This window comes from Balearica regulorum, chromosome Z (assembly GCF_011004875.1).
Source record: "Balearica regulorum gibbericeps isolate bBalReg1 chromosome Z, bBalReg1.pri, whole genome shotgun sequence".
In the NCBI taxonomy this organism is placed as follows: domain Eukaryota; kingdom Metazoa; phylum Chordata; class Aves; order Gruiformes; family Gruidae; genus Balearica; species Balearica regulorum.
The window spans coordinates 82201903-82215059 of record NC_046220.1 but is presented as its reverse complement, the minus strand read 5'-3'; the positions used below and the strand labels follow the sequence as shown (position 1 = coordinate 82215059).

The following is a 13157-nucleotide window of genomic DNA, read 5'->3' as shown; positions in this document are numbered from 1 at the left end:
ATCAAATGCATGCTTAATCGTGGTACTTAACCCTGCATGCCTGCATGTTATGGTAGGCAAAAATGAGATGCTGAATGTTCTGAACATGACTTAAATCCTATTCAGATTGGCCCTACTGTGGGCCATGCATCATGGAGCACATTTTGGCAGTTATTAATGCTGACTTTTAACATCATCACAGACCCACAGATCATGGATACTCCAGAGATGGGTAGTTAACGGAGAACAAGAAAGACCGCCTAGGCATATGGTTAAACAAATCAGTCATCAATTCACTGGGAGAGCTTTCATTTCCATCACAGCAATCTGTTGGATCCCAGAACTGTTTTTACGTGGTTCATTAGACAGTAGCCTTTCTTGCTACTAGTTGGGTCAAGAGTCAAAATTGCTGTGTAATTGCAAGTCTCTGAGCACAAGGAAAGAGTTTTTCAGTCCTGGAGGGTGTTGTCCAAAGGGGAAAGAAAACAGAAGGGAAAGATTATCTGTGAGCAATTGAGCCCTACTGAGAGGGCAAAAAAAGTCACTGAAACTGGGATTAGCCAAATCTTATAACGGAAAATGAGTCCTGTTGGTGAGCTGGCACTTGCCTAAAAGATCTATGTGCTGGGGAAAAGGAGCTCAAATGATGGGTCAAAACAGATGAGGAGAGAAGATTAAGCAGCATCCAAAGCCAAAAAAAAAAAAAAAAAAAAAAAAAAAAAAAAGAAGATTGGACCTTTTCAAGCATTTAACTCCTTGAGTTAATTAAGCACATGGCAATAGGAGTTGTTAAAAAAGAACAGTTCACAACTTAATCAAAGTACATTATTGGAAATGATACTGAGGAACCTCAATAGAGAAACCCAGTAAATATCAACTCAAGCTAAATAGCTCAGTTGTGATTATTATTAATAATAAATCATGGCCACTGTTTCTTTTGTTTGCCAACAACCAGCACAGTTTATGGCTCTGCACAAACCTAACACACCATTTTATTACATTTCAGAGAGTGCATCCTCCTAAAATGATAATGTGTTAATAATCTATGCTGGGCTTTTTGGCAGGAACCAAAGAGCTCAAACAACTTGAAATAACATCAGCAAAAAATTATTTATTCCCCATCCCTAGTTGCAGAGAAAACAGAGGTTTTCTTGGCTCAGTTACTTCTCAATAGATTTCTGGTTTCAATTAAAACTTTGAGTCTGAGAAGTTAAAAAAAAAAAAAAAAAAAACAAAAAAAAAAACCACCCAAAGCCAATAAGAGATGGAAGAGAAGTCTCCATTCACTGAGTGTTTCTGCTCCCCCCCCCCCCACACCCCTGCTTTTACATAACCCTTCCAAGCTAAGAGCAGAGATTAACGTACAATTATATTGTTTGGAGGGTTTTTTCTCCTTTCAGCTAAAAAAAAAAAACATTTCAAATGGAGATTAAAAAAGTTTCTCCTTTGAGTGGAAGTAGGTTCAGACTAAGGGGAGTAATCTGAGCGAAAGCTGAGGAAGAGCAGAAAGGTGTGCGTGAAAGAGCCGTTTGATAGGCATTTTTTTTCTCCCATCTATGATAAAAGGTCCTAGACACTTGTTTCCTCAGGTTCGTGCTATTGCTGCCTAACATTAGACGGGCGATTATACCATTACTGTAGCCTGCACCAAGTTAGTCCTGGCTGCAGGGGCTGTCGGATCAATAATTGTTCCCATTTGGGTCCATAATATTCAACACGGGATTGGATTTGCCAGCAGTCCTTTACCCCTGAAATCCTCCTGTCAATACGAAAAGGATCAAATGACTTTCCCTGACAGCAGAGGACTAGCAGGCTCAGCGCTTTGCTCGCCTCGCACATCCTCTGCGGTTTGACAGATGGACATATAAGGCAGCACGGCGGGTCCCCCCCCCCCGGCCCGGCCCGGCCTGGCACGGCCCCGGCAGGGCCACCGCGGACCCGCGGCTAATGAAACACCTCTACCTGCGGGGGGAGAAGCCCTGCGCGGCTCCCCCCCCACCCCATCCCCGCCGGCCGTATTTGCTTGCGGCGGACTCCTCCCAGTGCCCAGCTCGGCTCGCCGCGCTCACGGCAGCCGCCGGCCCACACCCCCAGCCCGGGGCGGGGGGGCACCGCCACCCCACGGTACCGGGATGGGTGGGCAGTGCCGCCCCCCCCCCCCCCCGCTCCCTGCCACCTCCCCATGCACCCCTCTCCCTGCATAGCCTCCTCCCCTGCGGGGAAGCCCCCCGCATCTCCCCTTGCAAACCCTCCCGGGGACGGGGGACCTGCCCGCCGGGGATGCGGGGCCGGGTCCCTTCCGTCCGTCCGTCCGTCCGTCCGTCCTCCCCCCTGCAGGCGGCCGCTCCCCGTGTCCGGCCCCCGGCGGCGAAATGCCCTTTTAGCATCAGGCGTCAGGCCCGAGATTATCAGTGCCGTTTATTTGAAGCGGAAACGAATCGGAAATCCTTCTCTCAACTGCCTTTTTAGACACATAAATATACACAGGCAGGGGCAGGCTGCGCAGGGGACCGCCGGTGCCCGGCCTGATGCACATACAAACGCTCACACACACACACACTCTCACACTCACACACACCGAGTCACACACCGGGAAACAAGGGCGGGAAGGGGCCCCCGACTAGCCGGAGGGACCTGATTTCCCACTGCCCGCCGGGGAAACCCGGCGTGGAAGGGGTGTGAGTGTGAGTGTGCGTGAGTGTGTGTGCATGGAGGTGGGCAGGGAGCCTTGCGCCAGGGCTGGAGTTGACAATAGCCGCCCGCGGCTGCAGGCTGCGTTTTGCCCCCCCCCCCCCCCCAATACAAACATACACACACACCCCCCGATAATATCGACGATATTCAAACCGCCCAAAGCTGAACTCCACTTCCACTCAGGGGGGTGGGGGGGCCACCGGAGTCCCAGGGGCGGCAATCACCGGCTTATTAATAACCATTATTAACGCGCCTCACTTCGCCACCGAGCAGGAGCAGCGGGGGGGGGGGGGGTCCCGCATTGCTAATTACTCCCCCCCCCTTTCTCCACCCCACACCCCCCCAACACACTTCTTTGCTCCTGCAAATTGCCGCTTTTCGGGGCTGCGTGTCCTTTCCAATGTCACAACAACCGCGGGGCCGTGCCGGCCGCCCCGGGGCAGCGCCGCTCCCCCCCCCCCCCCCCCCCCCCCCGCGCCGAGCACCGCCGCGGACCCCCGCGCACACGCGCACACACACTCACACGGGCGCGCGCGCGCACGCACGCACACACACACACACACTCTCTTTCACACACACACACACACACACACAAATCCTCATAAGGTTACAATGTTGCTCTCTAGCTCCACTTAACCTGCAATTTACGAAGCGGGGGGGGTCTCCCCCCCTCTCCCTTACACACACACACACACACACACACACACACACACAGCTTCCACCTACCCCCGGCACCGTCGGGGAAACACATACAGGCTATCAAAGGGGTGGGGGGAAATAAGAGGGGGTAAATACATTATGCAAACTCCTAAAAAACCCCTGCAACCCCTTTCCAACAGCACGGTTTTACACACACACACACCCCCAACCACACACATACACACACCCCCCACACCAGCCACAAAGCGTAGGGAAGAAAGGGGTCGGAGGGGGCGAGGTGGACTCGCATGCATTGCACAGCGGAGAAATATTCCACCCCCCAAATAAATAAAGCCCTTTCCGCGCCATTGCAAAGTCACCACACGAAAAAAAGGAGACGACATTAACTTTTGCATGCAGAGACGAAAAAGGGGGGGGGGGGGGAAGGAAGGGGAAAGAGAGAGGGGTAAGACCCTCCTGCAATCCGGATCATCAAGACAGACCTTTCCTCGATGGCTCAGGTTTTTGTTGCTTTTTTTTTTTTTTTTTTTTTTTTTTTTACTAACCCATATCCCCAAAACGGCAGCGGGGGCTTCTTAGCAGCTTCCTCTTCTTCTTCTTCTTCTTTCTTTCTCCTCCTCCCTCGGATTCCCCCCTTCTTGTCTCTTCTCTTTTAGATCCCGGTTTCAATCCCTCGCCACAGCCCCCAAAGGTGCTTTTGCTTGTGTTGCGGCAAACCCATGGCGGTGTTCATCTGTCAGATTAGGGGAGCGCACGGCCGCGCAGCACACGCAGAGCGGAGAGGGAGGAGGGCGGGGGGGGAGGAGGGAAGGCACCCGGGGAGAGGGAGATGGACGGACAGACAGAGGGATAGATAGCTCGATAGATAAATGATAGATAGATAAATAGAGCGAGATAGAGCGAGAAGGGGGGAAAATGGCGTCTTGGAAGCCGGAATCCCGGAGTAAATCAAATTAACACGCAACACCCAGAGCAGTCCCGGCTAATTTTAGCAGGATCCAAAATAAAATGAAAAGGAAAAGGGGGGTGGGAAGGAGGAGAAGGGGGGGGGGCGAAAGAAGGGGGGGGAAGGAGGGGGAAAAAAAAGGGAGAGGAAAAAAAATCAATGCACTGGATAAAATCCTGGATTTGAAATCGATGGAGCTTGTCTCTGGCTCTCTGGCTCTCTTGCTTTCCTTTTCTTTTCCTTCCTTTTTTTTTTTTTTTTTTTTTTTTGAAGGGGGCTTTTTTTGCTTTCTGTTTGTTGTTGTTGGTTGTTTGGGGGCCTTTTGAAGGGGGGCGAAGGGGGGAAGCGTTTTCGGTTTTGCTTTTCCCGGCGAGGAGTTTAAAAAAAAAAAAAAAAAAAAAACCACGAAAAGAAAGAAAGAGCAAAACCCCGCGACGAGAAAAGGGCTGCTTTGGCGGCGAGGAAGCTGTTCCCTTTATTCCGGCTCTGGTCTCCGGAGCGGGCCCGTGCTGGTGCCGGAGCTCCGGCGGGCTGCGGGGCTGCGGCCGCCCGCTCCCCCCGCCGCGCCGCGCCGCCCCACGCCGCCCCACGCCGCTCCGCGCCGGGCCGCGCCGAGGGAGGGCAAAGGGGAGGCGGGGGGGAAAAAAACACCCCCTTTTGCTAACGGGCACGGGATCGATGCTCACGCACCTACGGAGACACACCCCCACCCCCACCCCCCACCCCTCGCTGAGAGTACAGTTTCGGAAAGAGAGCGTCTGGGGGCTGCTTTTTGCTCCCTGCTGGATTTTCCTTTCTCTGTCTTTTATTTTGTCTTTTGGTCTGGTTCCCCCCTCTCTCCCTCTCCCTCCCTGCAAGGGGCGGCGATTTGTTTAAGCAGATCTGGGGGCTGATGGCTCCGTCTCTCCCTTTCCTCTGTTTCTCTCGCTCGCTCCCGGAGTCCTGCAGCACTGGGGCGGAGGGGGGGGAGGAATAAATGGTAATGATCAGGCGAGCACACACACACAGACACACACTCGGTGTGGCTGCAGTGCTCAGCCCTGGGTTAATGTACTCAACAGTGCCACTACCTGACACAACAGCAGCAGTGATGGGGGCAGGGGAGAAAAGGCAGAGAAGGTGACACTCAGGTTAGTGGTATTTATTCCACTCCAATCTCTCCCTCTCCCACCCCCCACACCCCCCCCCCCACACCCCCCCATACACTTTTCACAGCGCAGACCCTATGGGCTCAGGTATGTGGGAGATTTTTGGAGTCCAGTGACTGCTGTTCAGGCCTGAGGTGAGGAATCCCTCTCTGGGGCTGGGGGAGACAAGCAAGGTCTCCCAACACTTATTTTAAGGACTAAAGCCCCACCACATGCTTTCAGTATGAAGCAGTAACAGTGCCCAAAATGCAGCACAAATTCAGCCCCAGGCCAGTGGAGCTGTGCAAAATCCAAGTCCTTGCACTTTTGCTTCCCCACCCTTGCTCTACCAGCGGTCTGGATGATGCTGCCATTTGGGTTGCCAGTTTGGCAAACCTTTACTCACAGGAGTAAACCATTGGCCTGCCTGAGTAATCACACAGTTGATGGGGAGGAACCCCCCAAAAAAGGGAAGATTTGTGGGATGGAGTTGTGGAAGTGTACTTACAGGTGAAGGTAACATTGGGGGGGGAGTAGGGAGTACGCCCCTGGGTACATCTGCACGTTTGATCCCTTGCAGAGATGGTGCCACAGGGATCCCTGTCACAGAGGGTTGCAGGAGGCTCAAAGTACACCGAGTTTCTTCCCTTTGCTCTGGGACAAAAGGCAACCACAGGCCATCATCCAAGTGACCTGAATTCGGGGTTCAACTGATGCAAGGACTACCTGGGTTGACCCCCACCAGCCATGGAGGCTTATTCATATGCCATGATCCCTTAAAAGTGTAGCAACAGATCTACGACACAGGTCCGGATCTAACACCAGATGGGTAGGAGAGCTTTGCGTGGCCCACAGGATGCCAATGTAGCCCTCACCAACCCTCAGCAGACTCAGCTACATGGGTGAGCATGTGCCCTCAGCCCCATTGTGTTTTTTCATGCTTTCTGGGAAAAGCTTCTAGGTAAAAAACACACCAAGCCATTATACCCCTTTGGATCCCTCCACGTGACTGACCTCTGCCGTGATACCTACAAATCCCAAACTGATGAGCTTGGGTGGAGGCAACAGGCTGTGCCTGTCCTTCTTCTCTCACGGTCCTTTCCTTTCGCTTCTCTCCACCAACAGGAGAAAACAAATAAATAAATCAATAAAATACACCAAAAAAATTATGACCAACAGATCAACGCCACCTCCATCCCAAACAGATACGCAACTCAAAAACTTTTGAATTGGAAATGTCGCGCTGAAAATGTTGACATTTCTGATTGAAACCAAACAGGAATTGTCATTTGGAATCAGCACTTTGACATGGAAGGGAGGCTTGTTTGTTTAAATTAAATCACCCAGCTGGAGCTACATTTTGTCATTTTCTGCCCGAATGAAACAAAAAGAAATAGTTTCAATATTTCTTGGCAGAGCTGCCAGTGACATATTCGTGTGAAGAATTTTGGTTTCGAAAACTTTTGGCAGGTAAACTCTGTGCATCGAAGAGCTCCATTGACCATCATCTTCCTCCTTGGAATAAGACAACACATGGTTATGAAGTAATTGGCTTGATTGGATTAACACAGAAAACCAAATTATGGACCAAAATACTCCAAAAGAAAAAGAAAAATCACTATTGATTTTTCTTTATTAGAAAATAGTATTTTGTTTATAATTAATAAGTGTGGGATAAAAAGTGTTTTGTGATCCTTTGCTCTTTTTGTCTTTTACTTCTTTTCTTCTGGAGAGTATACATATACATATACAAATGGGTTTAAGCAGCCCACTTAAATAATTTCAAACTGAATAGTTTAGTTTGGGAAACAATTGAGTTAATGACTTATTTAATGCTCACTTACTTTGAAAACATGGGGGAGGCTAAAAAAAAAAAAGAGTAAAAAAAAAAATCCTCAAAACTACTAAAGGAAGTTTTTGATTGACCCAAAGTTATTTTTAGGCCTATCTTATGTATAACTGGGGAAAAAAAAATATCACACCTGGTTGCCTGTAGACCACAAACTCTGAAAAGACCCATCAGGATTAATTTCATAAGCAGAAAGAGACCCATTCCTTTAGGTGGTCACCTTGTAGGATATGTGTGCATAAATCGTTGTGGATCACGGTTGACATCAAAAGTTTTCTTACCTATGTCTTTGCCTTCTAGATCTAGAAAAAATTTCTTTTTTAAAAAAAGTCTCCTCCCTCTGCTGTGTGTCAGGGAGTTTGTACAACATAAGGGGGTAAGCTGAAAAAGGAAATTTCCTTTCCTTTGTTCTTTTCACTTAAAAAACACTATGGCATTCATAAAGTTGGTTTGGTTCCTGCAGCGGACCTGAGATGAGTTTCCTATTTGTGTCTAACAATCCGTACGTAACCTTGACTGCATGAGACAGGCAGATGTTTTATAATGAAGGCCATGAGCCTGTTATTTTTATATAAATAGCATATTGAGTTAAATATTTATATAAATCTTTCTAGGTTCAAGGTATGGATTAATGTTATGCAGAATTATTGGATGATCTGTTAATATGAAAGAAAAAATGTATTTTGCAAGGCCCCCAGTAAAACACTGGTAACACTTCACATGATTCAAAAAATACAATCAAATAATTAAAAGTAACCATTTAGAATTGTTTTAATTGCTTAAGTTAGACCAGTTACTTTATGTGTTTTAGCTTCTTAGCTGTCTAGCACACTTCCGATCTTTACATAGAAGACATCTATCTATCTATCTATCATCTTATCTATTTATCTATACACACATAAACTCTTAGACATAAAGTAGTTAGCAATTCATTGTATCACACTACAACGTAAGCAAGGAGTGATTATATTCCAAGACAGTTGAAATCAGGGGGAAAATATGAATGTGTTTCAATCCTCCCATTTTTTGCTCAAGAGTTGGAAATCCAGCTGTTTGAACAATTGGCCCCAAAACAGAAATAACAGTGGTTTTTAAAGTTGCCCTTTTATTTTGTAAATCCCTCAGACATGTGGTATCGAGTTTCAACATTGTTGTGTGAACAATGGCAGGCAAGAATCAAAATTCAGGGCCAAGGGATTGGAAACCAAGTGCAAAACTAATTTTAGAAGTCATAAACGCCCTCTTTTCGTTGATTCTCCATGGGTTTAGGATATTTATATACGCAGCATCCCCAAACCATTTCTCTTGTACATTCTTTTGATAACTGAGTACTATTACCCCTATCTCAGCATCTTCTTGTTATTGACAAAGACTATGCCATCCTCACTACTGTCCAAACATGAAAGAAAAAGATTTTCTCTCCAACTTCTCAACCAGGACAATTAAAAGAAAACCTTGGTAGCTTAGCAACATTGTATTACAGTGTGGGAGATGACCGCATGGGAGGCTCAGGTTCCAGTCCAGACTTTATCTATCAGATTTTTCCACAGCCTTCTTCCCCCTGTGGAGCCAGTGACTAAACACTTCTCTGTAATCAGGCAGTGTACGAAAATTGCAGGGCTCAATGATGCAGCGCTTGTTGACACACCAGCAGAAGACCAGGAGCTGCCCTTTGCTCAGGCTGCTCAGACACGCGAATCCTTTTAAAAACCTTTGAATGTTTGCCTCCCGTAGCTCTTTCAACATCCATCAGTGTGTTGCTGCTCTTACAGTTGTGGTTATATTTCGTAGTCTTTCCTGAGCAAACAAGTGACTCTGGTCTCGTAAGCGCACAAATTTCTTTCCCTCATAAATAACTTCAAAGAAACTAATTATTAATAAGCATCAAAACCTATCCAGGATTCTTATGTGCATCGTTGATCTATGATGGTGTGGATTCCAATTACAGTTTTCATACTGATTACAATTTTACATATATATGCGTATATAGCCTTGAATTTACGTACTTACATATATTTAAGGCTTTATAAACTAATATAAAAGCAGTAGCACAAATAAGAAACACAACACATCAGCAGAAATATAATATCAGTCAGTGAAGCACAGGACTGGCAGGAGGTAATTTAAAGCTATGTAATTTAGGATAGAGAATGAATGGAAATGCTGGAACTGCTTGGGAATTCCAGGTATAAAGAATTGTTTAATCTAGCTAGGAAAGTCATAAAAGGAATTGATAACTAGAAGTTGAATTCAGAGAAAAGATCACATTGCAATGAAGATGTATGTGGTTCATAGTGATTAATCATTCCAGAAACTTAATAGGAGGATTGGTAAAAATCACCATCTCATGACATTTTCAGGTTGGAGACTAGATAACTTCCTAGAAGATATGTTTTAGCCAAGCAAAAATAATTGGGTTCAGGACAAGAGCAGACATGAAATGAGTTAAGAATTGCCTAACTGATAGATCTCTGAAAGTAATTGTCAATGCAGAATTATTGTCGGAGTGTTACTAGACTTTTCCCTTATGCTATTTATCAGTGATCTGGAAGTAAATATAAAACTACTCCTGATGACATTTGTAGATGACATTATGGTTGGCGAAATAGCAAAGAACGAAAGTCCAGGGCAGCCTGAACAAACTGAACCTCCTGGTTTGGGCAAACAAAATGCATTTTAATGCAATAAGATGCTAGTTTTGGTTCTTGCAAACACACACAAAACCCCTATAACGTGAGGGACTGCAGCCTGGACAAGCACTGCAGTGTGGGCTTCAAGTTGGACCCTCAAATCCAAAACCACTGATGTGATCCTTGGCTCTGCAGCCAGGCGACTTGTGGTGTATGGCACTAGTAAGGTTGAACTCAAGAGGCTGTTTATGGGTCTGACAGCCACATTTTAAAACATACGGTGACAAAATTGGAGAGGGTACAGAAAAGAGCCACAAAAAAAAAAAAAAAAAAAAAAAAGCTTGAGGGCTGGAGAAAATGATTTGCAGGGCAGTTGTGGAAGAATTATGTTTAGCTATCAGAAATAGATTTGATGCCAGGGGAAAAATACCTTGTAAGTAAGTGAGGAAATTACATGGTACCAAGGGACCAGAGTTAGGTACCTAATTTCTCAAAGAAGCAGGTCTGGGACCATTCCTTCCTTTGACATTTCCTACATAACAGTTTAAGTGACCCCTACCCACTGTAAATCCAACTAATTTTGAACTCTGTCCACATACTGTAATGGAAAGACCCTACTTAAAGCTTTGGCATCCACTTTGTGGCTAGGTGTTGTGTAGCCCTGGTGCACTTCTGGATTTGGCCTCAGGTTCCTTTCTGGAAACCAAGTTTAGCTAAATCAAATAAAAATATTCTTTAGCTTAAGCCAAACTGAAGCAGTGATGAACCTGACAGGCTGGAGACAGACTAGATGGTCTTGATGGTCCTTTCTTGCTTGGCAATATTTGAAAATTAATTTGGAGAAGAATCATGTAAATGTCTCTTGAACTTTCACTGGCAGCAATGTATACCCCACACAGTTCTCATGAAAGGTGCCATATAGTACTAAGCAAGATCTTACTAGTCCTAGTCAAAAGTATCAGCCATCCAACAGCTGAAGAAACACCACCAAGTTGAGGACAAATCATGACTTTTCCTAAGAAATTATTGACTCACTGAAACGGGAGGTTTTTGCTTCGACTGGGTTTGGCTCAGATTTCTCCAACCCAAAATGGACTTATCGGCATAGAAAGGGACAGTGCCTTGTTTTCATGGTAAGATCCCACTGATGATGCGGTGTATTCCACCCTGTCCAAATCAGAGCAGATACCTGAACCTCATCTTCCAGATGCTTGAAGTATGACACAGTTGGCTGTTCTTGGATGGGTCTGCCATTCTATTTTATTGGACTGCTCTGTTAGGTACAAATAATATTAGTTAGATCAGAATTACTGGATTTCCTTTGTCCAAATATGTTCTCAATCCCATGGGAAAGGTAACAATTTTCATTTCTCATGAAAAAAACACAGAATGGCCTTGGCTTTATAAAAATTTGAAGTATACTTCCCCCATCAAACAAAGAAACAAACAAACAAACAAATGTGAACAACCTTCAGAAAATATGACAACATCTTCCTCCTTTCCTCTGTATGATTCCATTGGGGCCAGTCACACAGTAGGAAACACAGACCATGAGACAACATCACCAGTCAGAGGGTGCATTTCACAGATGAGCTGATGTTGGCCTCAGAAATTATTTGGAGGAAAAAAATATGCTCACATGCTATTAATAATGTGTAAAATCCTTCAGATGGCAATGGATAATATCCATATGGATATCCATCCATGGATAATATCCAGATGGAGAATATCCAGTTCTCAGTATCTGTGCACCTTTATTATCTCAACATAAGTCATCTTAGCTGTTCCTTTCCCCCCAGGGCTTTGCAGAACTTGACACATGGATGCTTTATATATTTTTTAATTATTTATCATTGTTGTGGGACACTTGAAACTTTTGAGGATGGAAATATGAAGGAAAAGGTGTACTGCATTTCAGTGTGAAGCTCTATCTGAATAATAATTTGCAAACATATGTAATCCTTCAGGATGTTTGACATCATGTGCATGAATGAACCTCTGCCAGCCCACGTGCAGTGAGAACAGGAACCCAGAAGGCTGGGGTGCAATATCCAGCATGAATCTCTGCTGGTATTAAGCCTCTGACATCTGTACTGGGTCTCATCTATGGGACAGCACCTTTCCCAGCCAGGCAGTTGATGGCATCATGCTGGTTGTGTACTTATGGGACACTCAAACACCTACTGCAGCAAGCAATAGCATATCCAGTAGAAAGCAGATTATATTTATCAGTGCCAGGTCTACAGCAGAGCCTCAGGATACCTAATTCTGCCTTTTCTCCCTTTCCACTGTTCATTATCATTCCCTGACACCCCCACAGTGGTAGCCAGCCTTGGCATCAGGTGGTGCAGAGATCCTCTGAGTCACAGGGACCAGCATCAGGCATCATCCCAAGCCATCCTCGCTCTCCAACCCCGGGGAAAACCAAGCAAGAAAGGCTTGGTCTGCAAAACCGACGGCTGATTGATTCCCGGTGCTCTGGGGAATGTGCAGCACAACTTTTTAATTCACACTTCAGACATTTAACAATATTTTCTTATAACAGAGTTTCTTTCTCAGCAAATTAAATTTGGAAAAAAAAGACCCCTCGAAACTACGTGGGTGTGTGGGGCTGACACGGGTGGGTTTTGCTGCACGGCTCTAGTACTCCCTTGTCTCTTGCACAGCAGAATTTTTTTCTTGCCCTTTCCAACCTCTCTTTTTTTTTTTTTTTTTTCTCTTTTTTCCCCAGCTTTCGGTGGTTTTGGTTGAACAGCCATGAAGCATTGCCCCCTGCCGGCAGGTCGCACACCTGGCTGCGAGCGCAGGGACGTCCGTCCGTCCGTCCGTCCGTCCGTCTGCAACGCCTCCCGCAGCGCTTTTGCCTGGAGAGAGGATGAAAAGCGTAAAGATTTGCAGCTCGATATTTAGATTTTGGAAAAGAAAGGAGAGAAAAGTCAGAAATAAATCATCAGCACCAAAAGCATTGCCTGTGTCCCCAGAATTCAATACAGAAATACAGTTTTATGTTGATTTTTTTTTCTTTTTTTGTTTCTGCTTTAAAATATTAACTGACGAAGCATTTGTTGCTCCAGCTGCGCCACATTGTGCTCATGCAGCAGCATGTGTAATTGAGAGAGACCCATGCAGTCCCGTTGTTCGTTAGGAGTGAAACGTAGATTAACAGCATGGGTGGTAAAAACTCACTGACAATAAAAAAAATGTTTCAGAACAGGATGCAGCTACCTTAGGTGCTGATTTGGCCCTTGATTATTGCAGGATCTGAGCAGCTC

The 13157-nt window shown here is 45.9% G+C and overlaps 1 protein-coding gene across 5 annotated transcripts in view; it reads right to left on the bottom strand.

The window, feature by feature from the left end:
• The window catches only part of SETBP1 (SET binding protein 1), a 268181-nt gene extending 263282 nt beyond the window's left edge, over positions 1–4899 (bottom strand). For 3 of the 5 annotated variants that reach the window (XM_075739706.1, XM_075739707.1, XM_075739709.1), the window contains exon 1: positions 3879–4898. The gene's annotated coding sequence lies outside the window, so the exon portion shown is untranslated. Of the gene's footprint in view, positions 1–3878 lie in introns of all 5 variants that reach the window. The other 2 variants (XM_075739708.1, XM_075739710.1) reach the window with 1 other exon arrangement.
• Positions 4900–13157: the final 8258 nt, after the last annotated feature.